This window comes from Athene cunicularia, assembly GCF_003259725.1.
Source record: "Athene cunicularia isolate RWA chromosome 1 unlocalized genomic scaffold, athCun1 chr1_part2, whole genome shotgun sequence".
In the NCBI taxonomy this organism is placed as follows: Eukaryota; Metazoa; Chordata; class Aves; order Strigiformes; family Strigidae; genus Athene; species Athene cunicularia.
In genome coordinates this window covers 19,279,765-19,285,790 of record NW_020799092.1, presented here as the reverse complement: position 1 = coordinate 19,285,790, position 6,026 = coordinate 19,279,765, and positions in this window count along the sequence as shown.

Genomic DNA, 6,026 nt, shown 5'->3' with positions numbered 1-6,026 from the left:
CGAGATGGGTCAGAACTGCATTTTGAGAGCTGCAATCCATCACCTCTGTATCCATGAAGAATGAGAAGAGTTGCTAACCTAGGGCAAGAAGCTCAACACTAGAATACCCTCCCTCAGTCTCTATGCAACCAGGCATTCAAGCTCATAACCTGTCACATCCTGATAGTCTGCAAAAGGGATTCTGAAATTGGCCCAAGTTCCTAGTTCCTAGCAAAAGAAGTAATTCCTACTTCCAGGCATTTTTTTTCCTCTTGCTTTTCTAAATATCCATGCAGCTACCACAAAAGTCCAACTGTAATATGAAAAAGTATTTTACTTTGCTGATTTCAACAGGGATATCATTGTATTTCCTGGCTTTTTAGGAAAAGTCCTACAAGACATGTTTCTGCCATAACAATTATGGAACTTGAAACCCTACTCTAGCAAGACCCAGCCTTTCCTAGTAGTGCTCTCACCACCAAAGTCCTCAGCAGTGTCAGAAAATTGGTACTTGTCCTAGAAAGTCTTCCGCCTTTACTCTTTTCTTATGTAATTGTTTACAGTAAACCATACAGGAATTAGCCAGGTTGCTCTAATTAGCACTAACAGCTAACTGTGAGTATAACATCACATGCTGACCTCAAATATTTCTAGAACATCTACAATACAAACTTAAACAGAACAAGCTGTATAAATTAACTGAAGGTAAATTTCAGATTATCTCTTCTTCAGTAAAAAGGCAGGTAAATGCTTAATTAATTAGGTACCTTTGACCACTTCCATCTTCCATTTTAGTTCACTGTAAACTAAATTAACTAGGCTATGGAAAACTTAATCTAAAGCTCCTCTGTCTCTGGAACTGTAGTAAAAGCTGTAACATGCTCATATAAAGATTTATATGCAGTCTTTACAGAAAACATCATCTTACAGAACTGGTAACTTTAACAATGGATTATTGTTCATTCCCTTCAAAAGTCACAGTTGCTTCTGGATTTGCTTGTATGAGTACAATGCTTTGTCTAATCTGAATCAAAACAAAGGAAGCTGATTTCTGGCATGACTACCTGTACGTGCATCATGCCCATAGTGCCATCCGTACTGGCTCACCTTTCATTTGTGATGACCTGCCTGAGGTTTTTTTCTTGAAATTCCTGTGGCCAACACAAACCTGTGGCTCCCACAAACTGTGATTAATATTCTCATGCTACTTTTTTTTTTCTTTTTTTTTTTTTTTTTTTTTTTTTTTTTTTTTTTTTTCTCCTGGCCAGTAAATAAACAACTCTCCAACAAGAGGAGGAAGCATCACCAGCCACTTGAACAAGTGTGGCACCTGAGGCACAGAGGAGGTGAAAGAGTACTCAGCAGGGCTGGAACAGGATCTCCTGGTGCTGGTGCCATTCAATTAGCCCCTACCGCCATCGGCCATGCCTTTATTGTCTCTACCGCAACTAAAACCATTTATTCATTCCTACAAGTCTCCCTGTAATCAGAGGTGCATTTGAGTCACAGAGAACATAAAAACCGGTGGAAAACAGCTCATGCACAATCAGGTTTTCTGTCAAACAAACCAGTATTCAAAGTGAACACGGTTAAACGAAAGCATGCTTTTTGCAGGCGATCCCCCGGAGTGGCCATGAAGTTTAAGGCAGGTACTGCACTGTGGAAAGTACCTGGGTACTTGGCTCAGAAGCCTATGATTTTTTTTTCCTCCCAAACCAGGGCTTTTTTAAGAGGAGGGGAAAAACCCACTTATTTTAGTCCAGAGTAATCAAAGTTTCTGGTGTTTGAAAAACAAAAGGACTTGGGTGGAACAATTTAATCCTGCTTGTAGCAGCCGAGCAAACAATGACACAGCATTTCTACAAGGTGAACACAGCAGGATAACCTAACAGGTCACTGCCCTCCAAACTGTCTTGCATCCTAAGTGACACGACAAACCAATCTGATGCATGCAGGTTCTGACAAAGGTCTAGCTGGAAGCAGTTGTGAAAGATGGGTGGAAAACTGTAAATACATTACACTTCTGTGAGCTAGAATTATGGAGACGTGCTTGCTTTGTGTCAGGCTGTTCAAACACTGCAGGAGTTAAGGAAGTTAAGAGCTTCCTTCCCACCATACTGGGGATGCAATGCCAGGACACAGGTGCCAAACAACACCTTCTTCTCCAAGCAGTTGACTCAACAAGTAAAACAGGCAAGTTTGCTAGCATAGAAGATGAAATAAGATGATAGCTCAGTTCACTACGTAAGACCAATTTATTAGGTTCTTAAGCTAAGACTACACCAAACTAAGCTACTATTATTTTCTATGGAAATAGAATTACTTTCTCCCTTTGCATTTGTATCTCTTCTATGCAAATAAAAGTGCTGGGTCAGATAGCGCTGTAACAGCCAAAAATTACAGGGGGTTGCACAGTTCCACAGGGTTTACCATAAATAAATCCAACTACATAATCAACAGTACAAGGCACAAAGAGTAACTATAAGAGGAAAGGCAATATGCTACTGAAAGCAACAGCTGTGAGCTTTTAGGAAGAAAAAGAGAAGGTAAAACCAAACTGAACATGAGGAAAAAGAGATGTCTTCAGATATAGCTTGGTGAGTTAGAGGATGGCTCCGAGAGCAAGACCTACAATGTGACTCCACATCCAAAAAAGGAAGTTACTGAAAAGTATGAATGAGGAACACAAACAAGAACTCAAAAACAATTTCACAGGAAATACATGAGTCAAGATGCTACAGACTGGAAGGAATCTGCATTACAACAGGCAGGTATCGAAAATGAGATATCAAAAATAGAGGCATCAAAGATAGAACTTTCTCAGGAGACAGCAGTGGTAAAGTGGATTCACTTTAAACCGCTGGGAAAAGGACAGTAAGTTATCAATTCAGCATACTGAATAAGCCACAGTGCACAATTTAGTCTGGTATTTGGTTTTCTACAAGCACAATCAAAACAATAGCAAGACACCCTACCAAACAATGTCCAAGATGGGCTTAATGGAGAAACAGCCTTCAGACAGGAACAGGTGGTGAAGTTTTATCTCCAAAGAAGTCTTGAAAGTAAAGAAACTGTAACAATGGGCTGAAAAAAAAAGGGTCCAGTACGATGCACTGTGAGTGCCAAGCGCTGTTCCCATTCACTGCAGCCATTAAGGGGATGGCCTATCTGTTAATAAGGGTAGAGGAAGAACGCGGGCAGCCATGACAACACCACCAGGAGTCAAGTCCACTCCACTCTTCTCCACAAAGAGTGCTATGACACATCTGTTATTGTTATACCTGAGCAGTTCACATGTAAATTATATAGTCAAAACATCTGCAGGAAATACTGCAAAAAATTAAAATATATGGGGCCTCATTACTCACCACACATAAATGTCAATGCCACTTAACCACCATCAGTAGTATTTGCACTCCAGTACAGAATTAGGACCACCAAAGTGGATCCCCCATTATTCTATCTCACAGTATTCAGAGGCTCTGATATTACCACTAAAAATTAGGAGCAATGACTTTAACAATACTTTGTAGAATCCAACCCAAATTTCATTCCAAGTCTACTGAAACTTTCCAGGCCTACCAGTGAGCATGTGCTGGGTCCTGAATGCCCAGTCCTGAAAGGAGCCAAGCAGCTTCAACTTACATTAAAGTCAAACTGAACTGAAAACACAGATGTTCATAAAATTCACCTAGCATGAGGATCTGGGGGGAAAAAAATAAAAAAGCAGCACTTGAGGTGATACTAAGGTAGAGTCTCACAGAAACAAACAACATGTTCTATAAAGCTGCAGCCCAGGCTACCTTAATTCTGACATGTGTAAGTTTATCTCCTTATTTTATAGCTTTGATTTTTCTCATTAATCCTCTCTGCAGTAAAATACACGTTTATAATAAAAAACCTAAAGTAGTAAGGAGATAAATTAACAAAAAAAAATTTAAGGAAAAGCATTATCTTCTGAGTTATTTCCAATTTTCATACTTTTACACCCACAAAATGTTATAAATTCTGCATACGCAAAATGCAACTGTTGAAGTAAACTGAATGCTATTTGAAAATTGTAGGCCAACCTTTTTGAAAGCACGAGCTAAGGACAAGAGAATGTATTTAATAGCTATGTTATGCAAAATATATATAAGCACTTTATCTTACTTTTTCCTGTGCTAGTCACCATTCTCCCTGACAGTTTTGCTCACTGCCAGCTTGATACTGCTTGCTTTTTTAAACAACCTTAGATCTTACAGAGAATTAATAACTCTGAATGTATTATTCCCATTGACAAAATGATGGAGGGGTGGGAATAGATCCAGAGGGTAATAAAGAAATTATTAGAGCTAGGAACAGCCCAATTTCTTCCTCCTACTACACAAATAAGTTTAAATGCATCTTGTCCAAGAGATGTATGTAGATATAAAAAACCCCTCTACCGCCTTGGTATGACTAACTATGGAAAGGGGTTAATTTAAGATTGTTCATGTTTTAGAGTCAGTTAAAAAAGGAGTAATTAGGTTATTTGAATTATGTTTAATTTTAAAAGTAAATTACATATCTCTATTTGCACTTCTGTAATTATTTGGTTTTACTCTTCTATTTCACATCTTCAACAGCACCCACAACTCCCTTCATCTCTTGTCCTTGATGGATATCAAAAACTTTGACTTGTTCCTTCAGGAAATCAACATTAGGTTTCAGGTAATAATCCACTGGTACATGATCACCCCAGAAGGAAAGCTGCCTAGATGCTTAAATATAAACCTTGATGTCACAATTTAAACCAACTTTCCTGGAGAATTACTTTAAGACAGCACCAGAGTTGCAGAATGGGCAGCAGGGAATAGTAATGTCTTAAATTGAAAAATCAAAGCTACAGCAGAGCATATAAATCAAAGCCCAAACAATATGTTCTTTTAAGTCATTTAGCCTAAATGAGTCAGCCTCACAAGGCTGAAAAAGCTCGTTAAGATGCAGGTTCATTTCTGAGTTTGTGTCAGCAGATACATCATCACCCAGAGGAACTAGGTTTGGGTATAACTCCACAGCAGTTTACTCTGCCCCAGACTCTGTGCTACCACACCTGCCTAGCTTCCAGTATCTGATTTATTGTTAAATCGGGTATTTCTAAACCATAACGTGTAGTGGCAGCATTAGGTAAGGGAACCCTAACTGCCCTGCCCTGAAAGTACAAGGACAACTGGAATCTCTTCACAGTTGTTTCAGTTTTCTTTTTTCCCAGTCCTTCCCGTTAGCATCAAGGAACTTCCAGTGCTTCCAGTGCCAGGCTTTTGACTCAGACTGAAGGATTTTATGTTGGTATAACTGAAAGATACTAAGCAATATGGAGCCATAACGATAAGCCTATTTCATGAGTTTTGAATGTTATAAAGCTCATCTTTGCATTTGCCAACTCCTGCTGTGCTCCTGCCTTACACAAATTCTTACTGCACAGGCATCTTTATTCTTTGTCAAGTCTCCGAAAATTTCCGTTCTGCATAATAAAACTCAAAATATTATATAATACCTTAAAGCTACCAAGGTGCTCTAGCTTCGATGTTCTCAAATTACTGAGCATATATATATATATTTGAAAACAGACATCTTTCCCAAGGATTTGGTTGAGCTGAAAACACTCTTTTAGCAGTAGATGCTCAACCACATCCCAAGAGCACTTTTTCGTCTATGCAGAACTGCTGTACAGCACCAGATGCAAGCACAGGTTAATTTTGGGGCATTCATTACTTCAAGCTCATTATTTCTCTTCTTTTTCAGTAGGGTTTTATAGAGCCAGCGAGAGCACAGTTAGTACTATGTCCAAGGAGCATCGGAGACTCAGGTTCTGACTCCGAGGAGGTACAAAGCAGACAGCCGAAGCTCTCATTTCCCCATTGCTGTCCCGGCAGAGTGCCCCAACCCGGTGGGCCGGAGTGACCTCCAGGGCCCAGAGGGCCCTTCGCCTCCCGCCTCACCGACACCTCTCCCCCTCCCCAGGCGCCGCGTCCCCTCCGGCGGCAGCGGCCCGTGCCCGGGGATCCCGCCGCCCGCAGACCTCC